This window comes from Macadamia integrifolia, chromosome 12 (assembly GCF_013358625.1).
Source record: "Macadamia integrifolia cultivar HAES 741 chromosome 12, SCU_Mint_v3, whole genome shotgun sequence".
Taxonomy (NCBI): Eukaryota; Viridiplantae; Streptophyta; class Magnoliopsida; order Proteales; family Proteaceae; genus Macadamia; species Macadamia integrifolia.
In genome coordinates, this window is record NC_056568.1 from 28,205,547 (window position 1) to 28,218,555 (window position 13,009).

The window sequence follows — 13,009 nt, forward strand, 5'->3', positions numbered from 1 at the left end:
AGTGCTTGACTTGACCCATCTCTCTGCCTGGTGTGGCATCTTTATTATTTAAGCTTTACAAAAAATACAATCTTTATTGTCAAAGCAGTTCTTTACTTGTGGGCCGCCCATAATTGGATTGGGAGTGCTTGACTTGACCCATCACTCTCTCTCCTATTGAAGTAGCATCTTAATTATCAAAGCTTTACCAAAAACGAATCTTTATTATCAAAGCAGTTCATTACTTGTGGGCCGCCCATAATTGGATTGGGGATTGGGAGTGTGTGACTTGACTCACTTGATCACTTGTTTTTCCAAGTCATTTGGTCTCTCTGCTTTTTGGTGAAAGTATGATTTTCATTAGCAAAGCAGTTCTTTACTTGTGGGCCACCCATAATTAGATTGGGAATGCTTGAGTTGACAACTTAGCTTTCCAAGTCATTTGGTTGAAATAAAAAAGAGAAGAAAAATGGACAAAATAAAAGTTGCACAACACAATAAGTGTCCTTGTCATGGAGTAGAGATGTAAGCGGATTGGATATAGATTGAATATGCATTGAAAATGATCGAATTTAGATATAATTTGATTAGATATGGGTACCCCTAAACAGATGCGGATACGAATTGAATTTGGATATTTGACTATCTATTTATATCTTTGACTTGTAATCTAGACCATCCTCCCTTTGAAGGATCAATATGGTTAGATCTCAAGCTATTTCTCAGAGTCATCTTACTCCAAGATTTTCTATTCTCAGTTTTTAGAATCTATCAAATCTTTAAAAGCCCTCAAGATCATTTGTTATTTATTTTTATTTTATTTTATTCGGATCGGATAATTTTTTTTCTGGATTATCTAAATTCGAATCCAGATACTCCTAAATGAATATGAAAACGCCTACACGAATATGGATGCCAATCAAATTCAGATTTTTGAATATTCATTTACATTCTTAACCTGGAGTGAGGAGAGTAGCATCCTCTCTCTCTCTCTCTCTCTTTATTATCAAAGCAGTTATTTCGTTGCGGGCTCCCCATAATTGGATTGGGAGTGCTTCACGACAAGCTCCTTGAATCAAAGTCAATTGACAATATTAGTTGAAGGGACATTAGGTTACTTGGACCCAAAATGCTTTCATACAAGTCCAGGTAACCTAAGGTCTGTTGAACTAATGTTGTGGCTTGAGTTTGATTCAAAGGAGCATGTTGTGAAGATCTAAAATCAGATTCTTAGAGCTATGTAAATATCATTTAGAAGTACATTGGAAGACTTGACATCCCTATGGAGGATGGGTATTGAATGAGTAGATTACACAGTGTGAGACAACCGGCTTGTACTTGGGTTGGGGGCTATTGGTCCCCTAATAACATCCAAAATCATTCTATTACTAATAATTCCCTACTAGTCTTAAAATTTATTCCTAATACATCCCTACATTTAAACCCTTACACCTCCGAAGGATCAATACGGTTAGATCTCCACTGCCATTTTAATATGTCCAAATGATCCCTCATTTTCACTTTTGACCAAATCATCATCTCTCTTCCCCTTTCTTAACTATTTTTATTATATTTATTGTCATTTTCTATCTCCTCTTTTTCTTTTTCAGCCAACACCACGAAGCAACCCTGCACCCCCCCTTTTCTCCCTCCCCAATGCCCTCACCCTACCGCACCCTCCCCCATCTTGTGCCAACGCCACCCCTCCCCTCCCCTACCCAGCTCTGCAACTGCCCCCAGCCCTTTACTCGAAGGATCTGTTGAAAAGTTGGCCTGGCTACATCGTCAAGTCTCTCCCTGCATGTCCAACCAGTGGGACGACTACATTTGGAAATCGCAAATGGGAAACCTATAGAGCAACTCCCATTATGGCCACTTCCCTTGCTTTGTAACTGTACAAAGTCTATGAATGAAGAACCAACAACATGATTAATCTGAGTTAGTACATTAGCAAGGGAAAACAAAAAAAAGCACAAGAGTTTTTCCTTAACCTGAAATAAGAGGTTTAATAGCCCCTGAAGAAAAGTAGAAAACCAGGGTCTTCTTAGGATTTACATTGGCATGGATCCAACTTGCTCAAGTTGTCAAAGCTACCTTCTTGGTAATAGGCCTTACTGCAAGATGTGACCTTTATTTTTCTTAGTTTCTTTAAGAAACAGAGGTTTTCGTTTGCACCTTTTTTTTTTTTTTTGCAGTCTGATTAAAAATAAAATAAGCATATAATAAGGGATAAATCGACCCGACATTGGTCTATTGACCAATAAATGAGGATCCTAAGGTAAGGAGTTCGGTCAGATTGAATGATCAGGCCGACTGGTCAGGTTGACTGATAAGTAAGGACCTTGTGTTAGGGAGTTGATTGCTCAGAATTATCAATCCATCTGACCGATCACATTGGCTGATAAATGAGGGCCCTGTATTAAGGAGTTGATCGTTTAGACTGACCAATGAGGCTGACCGATAAATGAGGACCTTGTGTTAAACAGTCAATCGATTAGACTGCCAATTAGGATGACAGATATAGGAAGACCCTGTGTTGAGGAGTTGATCGGATAGACTGACCAATCAGGATATAAATGAAGACCTTGTGTTAAAGAGTTGATCGGTTAGACTGATCAATCAGGTTAAGTGGACTCTTTATTTTATGTCGATTCAGCAGCCTATGTTTATGAGATACTACTAGGAGAGCACCTACTAGCTAGAGCTAGGCTAAGGGATAACCTAATAAACCTACGTTGGAAGGACTTATGGGAGAACTGCGGAAGACTTGGAAATTTCGTTAAACCCTCAAGCACTGATGTGCTTAAAAACAACCAACGTATAATCCTAAGGCCATACCTACCAACTATTACCCATGTGCGGCCATACCCTTCTTTAGTGAATCCTTCTATAGTGGATCGACCTTATCGCAATTCAGACCCTTCTTCTTTTTTCGTTTGAATATTCAGGGGCTAAAGATCGACAATCCTTATAGTAAAATCGGAAAGAAAGGCAATAACTGTATGCAAGCACATATCATTTTTTAAAGCAGTGGTAGAACCTGGTGAACCGGACGTAGTGTACTCTCAAGCGAAAGGGAGCCTCTGCCCACTTCCCTTTCCCCGCCCCTGAAGAGGAAGCGGGCATCGTTCTTATTGACGGCACCATCGCACAACAAGACTACACCCCCATCCCAACTTCCCATCCCCATAAACAAAAGGAGCGGGCCTCGTTCTTTCAGTTCACCGTAGTTCAGTTAAGTTTTTGTGGAAGATACTCCCTAAAGGTGCCCCTTAGGAGAGCGGGGTTGCCCCTTATGTTCTCCAACTATGCATGTAGAGTTGCCGCATCTGTTTCCGTTGAGAGCTCTAATTCATTCTCCATGATCAAACGGACTATTTGAGAATGTGACTCCGTTATCTCGGGAGTTTCAAAGGAAGCCCGCAGCCACGGTTTTGCCTTCAGAGATTCATGCCTAAACTGGCCGAGAACTTCCGATTAGAAAGGCAAGGCCGAAGCTTGACTAATGAGGGCTAGTCTTGCTTTTCTAGCTCCACCAGAGCATTTCAAAAGAGCGCTCAGGAATAAAGCCTAATAAAGCGGGCAAAGAGAAAGATCGTGTAACTTGATAGGTGCAGCCACAACGGCTTGTTCCTCAACCGCAATAGCTCTTGTTCTTCTTCCTTCTCAGAGGTCGATTCAGCAGCTTCAGTGACCTCCATGGTTAGTCTTTGTATTGCAGGTTCTAATCCTGAGATGGATTCTTGTGGGCCAGCCTCCGGAGGGATATCTTCGCTCCTGGGTTCCAGGGATGGCTCCATCTCAGTTGTGGATCTAATCAGCTCCATCAGACCGCCTACCTCCACAGTGAAGCTTCCGGCCACTGCTTCCACAGCAGGACAGGAGTAGAAGTGAGGTGGAGTTGCTTCGACGCTCTCAACCTGGTTTGGATCGTTTGACTATGGCTCCGCGTTCTTGACAATCATAATCTTGATCATGAGGGTCCAAATCAGGGTCTCCATCTCGCCTTATTAAATAAGTTCAGGCAAATCTACATTTTCAGAAGTGTTAGGTATAACTCAGGAGATGGGATTAGATTCGAATCAATCTGTTAACAAATTGTTCTGAGCTAAGTGTGACTAAGAGCTCCCCCCAGCTGAGCGGCTCTAACAGGCTTACGTAAAGTAAAGATAATTTGAGTGACTACATGCGAAAGCTTTTGCTTCTTCCTTCTGCTGGCAAGTAGCTCTCCTTCTTTCCTGTAGTTCAGGATTCCCTCTCTATGCTCATATCTATTTAGTCAAAAGGCTAGTTCAATCGCTCTGAGGAAGTACTATAACTTGAATCTGTATCTCAGGGCAATTCGTAAAAAGCTGACGGAGGCGCTGTCAAGCCCTGTTGTGAAAACCCTATTGTGAAAGCTCTGTTCTAGAGGCCAAACCCTTGAAGTGACTATGATAGAGTTACGATTTGACGGCCAAAAGACATGGCTATAGTCCTATCTACAAGAGACTACCCGTTTTTGTCTTGACAATGATCAGTCTGTTTCTGGAAGTTGCACTAATAGCTTGCAATCTGAAATGCCTATGGAAAGCCGGGATCATTCATGAAGAAGCCGGCAAAGAAGGTTGGAGTCACCATTTGACTTAAATCTCTAAGAGTAGATTGACTGAGCTCAGTTGATCGGTTAGATTGATCAATCAGGTTAACCAATCATGCTGATTGAATACTGTCAGGTTGATCGATACACGAAGTAGCCCAAGGATGGAGATTAGGGGAGTGACAAGTGTGCAATTTCAGTAGTTATAAGAGTAGTTAGTGGGTTATTGCAGTTGTGAAAATTCAGGCTATAAAAGGAACATCAATAGAAAAGGAAAGGGATTTCCAATAGATCAGACAACACCAACACCATGCATATTTTATCTTTTTCCTTTTACTTTTCAAGTAGGCTAGTCTTAGTCTTTTATCACTTCTTAGCAGATTAGTTTTGTCAAGTAGATCAATCTATTTTTGTCTTTATCTTTCCTTAGCATATTAGTTGTTTGTTTACATTTTTCTTAGCGAAGACCATGACGGCCTGCATGCGTTTTGTTAGGACTATCTCAGTTTCCATTCATAGCAACCCCATATAGAAATGCAACCCTAAAATGATGCAGAAAATAATGGAAAAATAAGAACAAGCAATACACACAGATTTACGAGGTTCAGCAAGATTGCTTACGTCCCCGGTGAGATGAGATCCTACTTCCCTATCAATGAAGAATTGGGTTATAGCGCTCGTCCTCATACCTCTTAGTATTGCTTGCATTATAGAGAAAGAAACCCTCTGTTACACCCTGTTCACACAGAACCGGACCGGTGACAAGGTAAACTCCGGTAAACCCAAATCTGCCAGGATCATCTGATACAGTATCCAACCACAGCATACGCACAACTAAGATAATGTTCAACAGTTCAGTGGAAGACTTAATTTACCTGTAAATATCCCAAATATACTTGATATCCAAATTGTAGTACATAGATAAATACATGTGGGCCCGCAGGCATGATATTTACACAAAAAGAATAACAATTCACGTATCAAGTACACAAAAGGGATCATCAAAAGAATAAAAAAGTAACCCTGTATGGAGTCACTGCTGTGGTCCCACAACACAGCCCTCGCACGAGTAATCCGTGTTATGCTCATATCCCTCGGGGACCCACCAATCCTCTTCAGGGAATTCAACTGTGGGGCCCGACCCTTGATCTTCAGGCTGGTGACCTGCAAAATCATCTAAAAGAGGTGTACACGTGGGATGAGTTCATTAGCTCAGTAAGTAATGAGCTCAGTAAGTAAAAAGAAGGACCACACAACAATCACAACCATATGCACTATATGCTATGCAATTCATTTTTAATCACATCTACCTAAACAACATTACTAAGTCTTCGGTTTAGTGCTACTACAACCACAGTGCATGTATACTCCCGGTACGAGCCGCAAACTCCATCCCGCGATACGCCCATAGGGCTGTCGGAGAAGGCCCACCATGAGTACTCAGAAAAGTAAAGCATGCCGACTACCGGCTCTCAACATAGAAGTAAATGATAGAAAATAAAGGTGTTGACTCCAGCAATTTAAAAGCAGTACGATTGACCCTCTTGAATATACCACCGAGGTTGTCGACTGTCCTAATGACCAGCCGGGCGTATGTCTAACCGCCACAGTGACCCGACAACCATGACCATTACTTCCCCCCGAATGGTAACCCAACACCTAAACCCCTATTGGGAAGGGTCGTAGCTCAGGAAGATGATAATCCTAAACCACATGCTCCTATATGACATAGTACGATTGCATAGTGCCACCGCGTCCCATTCCACGGACCACCAATGCACTCGTTTCCAAGCCAACTACGACATCTAGTCTATTAATGCATCATGCACAATTATGTCAACATTCATCACATAAGCACATCATCATTTGACATTGAGAAAATAAACACAACACACATGGCATAAAAATATGAGGATGGTTAAGCTACATATAATTTGCATGATGACATGGCTAGTCTAGATACAATTTATTGAATGCCAAACAAGCCTTAAAATAAGGCCAAACGTCCTCTCCCCACTTAATTGTAGTGTACAAAGACTCACGCCCTGTACGAGTGAGATCCGGCGCGAGAAACATAAATTTGGTGAACCTATCATAAGTGAATGGGGTTAGCATTTCACCACTTTGGGGTCAAAACTAACAAGATTTGATGACAAAATCATGTTTAGAATCCTAAAAGAAGTTTGCACGACCGTTTTGGGTCCATTCGGATGAAAAAATCACGTTGGGAGCCTCTCGGGTGGGTCAGACAGCCCACCTGTCTTGATCCACCAGTCCTAACCGGCGGGCAGGTTGGCCTGTTGGTCGGCCCGTCGATTGGCCCCGAGGGTCGGCTAGGACCGACGGGAAGGTTGGCCCACCGATCGGCCCATCGGTAGGGGCCTGCTGGTTGGCCCCGAGGGCCTGTCCTCTCAGGCGGGCCATTTGGCCCATCGGTCTTGGCGGAAAAAATGTCATTTTTCCTAAAACCTTCCCAACCTTTAGAGAATCAAATGGGGCTTTTCTAATCCCATTTTTTACATAATCAAGGTCTCATAAGATGATTCTAACCTAGATCTAGGTTAGATTTAAGGAATGGATTACCTTCTTTGCTCCCGAAACTCTTTCAAAAACCTCAAAATCACTTCAAATCATCAATGCTTCTCCAACCTTGTAAACACTTCTTCAAATCCTTCAAAATCAACACATAGACCATCTATTAAACCTTAGATTCATCATCTCAATGGGGATTTACAAGATCTCAAGAAACCCTACCCAAATCAAGGGTTTCTTACTTGGGTTTGGTGAAAGTTTAAGAATATAGCCTTTGCTCACCTCTAAACGTAGATCTCGTGTTGGAGATCACTCTTCCGGCATCGAAATGGGAAGATCAAACCTTGGCACCACTTAAATCCATTTCTTCTTCCTCTTCCTTCCCTTTTCCTCTTCTCCGTTCTCTTTTTCCCTTCTTTTCTCTCTCCTCTTTACTCTTCTCACCAACACCCGAGTGTCATAAATGAGAAAATGAAAAAAATAATAATGGCTATTTATACTTTCTGAAAACCTTTAGTAATACATGGGTGGGTCACTCAAGTGGGCGGATGTGCCCACCTGTGACCTCCCACCTGAGGGCCGAAAATTGGCCAACAAGTGGGATTTTGATGGAATTCGACTCTCGACATGAATCTCACTCTCGGCATAAGGTATATTATACGTATGCGCTTTAGGATACGACTACATACCTGCTTTATCCGTACATGGCCTTATGATATGTACATGTACACGGCTTGGTTACACCCGTCTCCTCTGGCACTGACTCATACTTGTCCGGCCAACCGGTGTTCAAAGTTACCCTTGCCATCATGGTCCATAAGGAACCCGCCTTAACCCTCTCCGGTTCGGGTCCTACATGGTTAAACCGGGTCAACCGTGTAATTAGATCGGGTTTAAAAAGTAGGGTATCACATTTCCCCCCCCTTTCTGAAAATTTCATCATCGAAATTGGCGTACCTGGTTGTTCGAAAAGATGAGGGTACTTGGCTTGGATTTCATCCTCTTTCTCCCAAGATGCCTCTTCAAGTGAATGATTAGCCCATCACACCTTTACGAAAGAAATGGAGTGGTTGCGAAGGGTCTTCACTTTTCGGTCCAAGATTTCAACTAGCTTTCTTGTTCTTTTGAACTGCATCACAAACCTTTTTAAAACCTGATTCTTTAAGTTCAATCGATCTTTAGTGCTAACTGAAGTCTTATATGGCAAAATTTTCAGTTCAGATTTGAATTTTTTGTCTCCAAATCAACTTAAAATTCTGACTTTTAATGTGGTAGCCTCATTGTATAGACAGGTTAAAGAATTCCGTGAATCATTTCAACATGTTAACTTGAGAAAGATAACTAAAGTCTTATTTTCTCTTCTAATGGAAAACTCAATTCAGTTTTTCTGTATCTTCTCTGTGCTTCCTTCACTTGAAGGGGCAAAGGAGGAAGATTTACTATGCCTAGGGATTTATCTGACTAGTAGATTATAGATTAGATATTATTTATTTTCTGAAATTTAATTGTAACTCTGCTGTGATTGTGAAACCATATATAGCTGGTTGTTGTTTCCTACATGGTCAATGTTAACTGGTCACTCAAGAAGAATCCACTGCCTAAAAAGTTGTAGTAATGCATCCTATTCATACTTTAGTCATTGGAATCTGTATCTCTTTTCTCTCTAGTTGTAAATATTATCATTATCATCTAGTGACTTTATATCATTTCTCAACCAGGGAGTCCTATGACACGATGGGCATCTTTAGCGCTTGGCGCTGGTGTGGGTATTGGGTCAGCATACACTGAGTGTTCTTACAAATTTGGTGGGCCTCCTCCATAGTTCACACCTCCAGAAGTTTCACAATCTTAACAAAATGGACATTTTCTTTTCGATTTCTGACATAGCTACAATGTCCTAAATTTCTTCTCTCTTCTCTCCTGAAAATTTTATTCTCCATTTATAACTTAATTCACAATATCCTGAAAATTTTAGTTTCCATTGAAAACTTAATTCCTTGTGAATCTATGATTATGCCATACTGGCCAATTTTGGCAGAATGAGTTTACCAAATAAATATTCTAACTATCCAAATGATGAAACATGAGTTGTGTAAAAATAAATCATGTGACCAATCAGGGGAAAGAGATAAAAGACATTTAATACAAGAGAATTTTATAGTGGTTCAGCCAATTGCCAACCTTGCCTACATCAACTACCAAGAGATCACTCTTGGACTTTCATTATTCCTATCACTTTCCAATGGTAGTGACTACAATTGGTTTCCAAATGGCACCAATAAAACCTTCCTTGTTGCTTTCCCAATGGTATAAGTCACACCTTACAAATCATCTTAGCATTACAAGTTTCTAAGAACTTAGATCCCCTATGCACTCTGATGTAGATCAGTCCAGCAGCAGCAAATTTGGCATTACTTATCGAAGAAGAAGAAAGAAGGGTTCAGACCAAGGGTAGAACCAGCCACTCATAGCAGCACCCAGATCTGATCTGATCGGGATTGGTCGAACCAGCCTACCGATGGGCTTGGTTCTCCTAGTAGAAATTGCTTTATTGTTTTTTTGAGTCCCACCCCATGTTGGAGTTTATGTTTCTTAAGTCCTGTTTGGTGTTTAATTTGTTTTTAAGGACAAAGACATCAATTAGTTAGTAGCTTAAGTCCTAAGCTAAGTAGGAGTCTATTATGTCTAGTCATATTTTGAGTAGGAGTTTGAACCTCTATAAAAGGGGCATTGCTGTAACTTTTTCAGGACAATTAATGAATGATATTTGCAGCAACTTGCTCCTAAATTCTGAGAAAGAATTCCTCATCAGCTGAGATAGCTGCGGGTGAGAGGCCCAGGCTGAGATAGCCATCCCACCCACATCTATCCCATCTCCTTTCTCTTTTCCTTGATCTGATTTGTGAGAGAGTGACCTGAGTGTGTTCTAGTACCAGATCAAAGACCAGCAGCCACACAAAGGACCTAAGAGTAGTTTAAAACTCTCTTCTCAGCTCAGACATTCATCTTTGATCCACGGATGTCTGTTAAATAGAGGACGGAAGTCTTAAATGTGTTAAGTCATTTAGGGGGTTTGTTGTTCGTGTTCTGATAAGTGGAATAGAATCTTGTCCCTCTGTTCTTCTGCTCTCTTAAGAATCCTGTGGTTATTCTTCTTGCTATTATTCATAGCTGTAGACTATGCTGCTGTTTTCTGTAGTATAACTAGGTGCTCAGATCGCTGTTGTAGTGTTAGTTTCAATTGGAATAGAACTGGGTTGGACAATTAGGAATCTCAGGTGCCATGTCTGTATTTTGTGCTTAATTAAAGTACTGATCTACTAAACTTCCTTCTTATTATTTGAATTTGGGATGTACTTCTAGTAAGGGGTTATTAAAATAATGCAATGTAGGTTGAGCTTCAGTGAGACATATTGGGGTTATAACCTGCCATTGGAGATTGAAGCTCCACTCCCGTAGTCTGCTAACTGATTTGTTTTAAGCCCCCTGTGAAGTCAAGGTTGATTGTTGCTGGTTTTCTGAACCTATAATTAGCATATTTTCTGCAGCTGGTTCTGTTTTATTCCTGAACTCTTCACTGTGGTGTACTTAGTGGTTTTTTTTTTTTTTTTGAGCTGTGATGTGCTTGGTTGTTGGATGTTCTGATTCTGTGTTAATTTCTGTTGACTGTTTCACACTCCTGATTTAGCATTTAAGTGTGTGCATTGCACATACTGGCTGGGTATCACGTCTGTGACAAGATTTTTATTATCAGTCATAGTTTAGATACAGTTCGATAATCTGAATGGAAGCTTTTGTTCTAAAATTCGTATGATGAATGGAATATCTTTCTATTCCTTTGGAAAATGCTTCTTGGCTTGAAGTGAGATGCAGTGTGTGACAAATTTTTTGTATTCAGAGTTGTATTTATCTATATTTCAATAATGTTTGTGATCCTGCAGTACTAAAATTGATTCATCTAATACTTAATATTAGAGAATGCTTCTTGTTTTGAAGTGTGTTGTTTTCAACAGTTCTAGGTGTGTCCTAGAAAACACATTTGTGTGACCCTGGTAGCTTTCATCCATTGTCTTCTCGTTGTTTCGTTCGCTGATTTACACTTTTTTTTGTCGTTTTCACTTCGCAATTTCCTAAACCTATCAAATAACCACTTTAATTTCCTACCCCTTTATTCATTATTTTCTAACTAATTTTCCTATAAACCTTACCTTGTCTTTCCTTAACTTTTTTGTTTCCTTCTAAAATACCCAATTCTAATTGATGGTTACTCCTAGCTGTCCTACCTTAGTAAGAGGTGAAAGAGACATAGGGAGTACAGAGGAAAAAAGGCTAAAGAAGGTTTTGATAGTGAGGACAAGAATGAGTGTATAGTATTAGTATGTGACAATCTGATAACCTGATGAGAACTCATGTTAAGTGTTGTGGATGTCTTATGCTATATTGAAATGAGAATCTATTTGAATTGAGCATTGTTGTGAAACCCTTGAGCTAAAATACCTATCCAATAAAGAAAAAGGGGTCTCACCTTTTATTTCATTTTTGTTTTCAAACAGAGAGGACTTGAAGAATGCCATGGCAGGGTGGGTTTTCTGTTCTTTTACCCCTTTAGTTATTAATCTCTTTCCTTTTATCCCCTTAATTTCCCCTCATCAAATGGGCAAAAAAGTAGCAGACAAATTCCTAATAATCAGATGAGAAAGGTCACATACTCTTTAAGATATTACCTAAGTACTTCCTTATTTGCTTCTTTTTTACTATTAATTAAAAGGTTGGGCCTTCTGCTACTATGTTGAGCATTTATGAAAATGAAATTAGCAGTTATTAGAGGAGAAGGCAGGGATTAAATCCTAATTAAGCATAAGATCTACTTCTGAGGAACAGAGATATGGGATACAAGTACAAAAAACGAGGCTGAGGTTTTTCTTGAAGGAGTTTCTAATCAAAAGCTTCGACTTTTATCTCTTTTCTTGAAGGGCTCTGAGACAGGGTACTAATGTTGCAAGCTGCCATTTATGGTCTTCTAAATCTAAGTGGAGATGCAAGAATTATTGATCAAGAAACTGGGCTAAGATATTGATGGGTCAACTCCAGTTCTTTTCAGTGTAGGGTTTTTCCTTTTCAATGGTCTTGATATTCTATTAGGAAAATGCTTGGAAAGTATCTTAAATTGATGTTGTCAACCTACTGTCTGAGTTAAGAATGCACATGAATAAGGATTCTGAGATGTTTCTCATACTTTTTATTTATTATTATTTTTTTATGGTGTTCTTGGATGTGGCAAGAAATCAATATGCAGGACTTGTGTTACTGATTGAACAGTTGGGGCCTGCAGCTGTGTACTTGTGTTACTGATGAACATTTTCCTGTTTTTTGACCTAGTGTGAATTTATTGATGTTCTGTTGTTCTTTTCAGGGTAAGCAGGGCTGAGATTGGAGAATGCTATAGGGTTTTGACCCATTTTTTGATCAATTTTTTTGTAAGTTGGGAAGATATTGCTTCTTTTCTCCTGTGTTTGCTTTTAGCAACACTGTCCATGGGTACTTGTCTGAAAGGACAAACATTTTACTGCGTATGCCTACAAATATCTTATAAACTCTGTAGCTTTTTGTTGTGGAATTGTGAATTATAATGGAGCTGAACAAAAAATAAAAGTTTATATTGTGATCATGGACGTTTCTGTTCTCTCATCATGGATACTCCGAAATTCAAAAAATGATTCTGGCTCTATTGAAGCGAAAAAAATAGAGAAGACCCGTATTCCAAAATCTGTTTTATTAAATTTATTATCATTTTCTCTCTTCTTCTTATTCTTCAGAGAACACGACGAAGCAACCCTGCACCCCCCCTTTTCCTCCCTCCCCAACCCCACCTTCCCTAGCCCCGCGCCGCTGCCCAGCCCTACAACCGCCTCCCAGCCC

General features: G+C 40.1%; 1 long non-coding RNA gene across 1 annotated transcript; it reads left to right on the forward strand.

Annotated features, from left to right (window-relative positions):
- Window positions 1–12,055: 12,055 nt before the first annotated feature.
- Window positions 12,056–12,758, forward strand: LOC122057185. Its single transcript, XR_006133472.1, has 2 exons — window positions 12,056–12,192; window positions 12,504–12,758. It is a non-coding gene; the product is annotated as an uncharacterized LOC122057185 (long non-coding RNA).
- The last annotated feature ends 251 nt before the right edge of the window (window positions 12,759–13,009 follow it).